The sequence below is a fragment of the Penaeus monodon genome, chromosome 23 (genome assembly GCF_015228065.2).
Source record: "Penaeus monodon isolate SGIC_2016 chromosome 23, NSTDA_Pmon_1, whole genome shotgun sequence".
Lineage (NCBI taxonomy): Eukaryota > Metazoa > Arthropoda > Malacostraca > Decapoda > Penaeidae > Penaeus > Penaeus monodon.
In genome coordinates, this window is record NC_051408.1 from 26,506,511 (window position 1) to 26,507,102 (window position 592).

The window sequence follows — 592 nt, forward strand, 5'->3', positions numbered from 1 at the left end:
AGGGGTTTAATTTTGGGGTTTTCGGTTTTTTTGTTGTTTATTCATGCGATACTTTTTGTTCTTTTTTGTATGATTTTTCTTTTTAGGGGGTTTTTAAAACTAGAGTTTGGGATCGTTTTGGTTTTTTTCTTCTGGCGCTTTATGTGTGGGCCTTTTTTTAAAAGTTTGTGTTTAAATTTTATTTTAGTTTGTGCGTTTACTTTTTTGTGTTTTGAAACGTATTTGTTTTGGTTATGTTTAAATTTTTGGTGTTTTTGTATTGATTTGGGGTATGTTTGTAAGGGTAAAATTCACTTGAAATTTATTACTTGTTTTTGGGGTTTTTTAGTTGTGATTATGCTTTTGTTTTTATGGGGCTTCCCCTTGGGTTTTGTGTTTTTTTGTTGATGTGTGTATCTGCTTGTGTTTGCGTGCACTTGTTTTTCTTTATACTTTCGTGTTAATTGTTTTAAAGTTTTTTAAAGTAAGTTTTCCATCAAATTTTGGGGTAATTTTACATTTTGTTTCCTATTTTTTTTTATTTTATGATTTTTATGTTTCCCTTTGTTTATGCTTTTTAGAAGTGCCCCGTCCCGTTTTGGGCCCGAGGGCG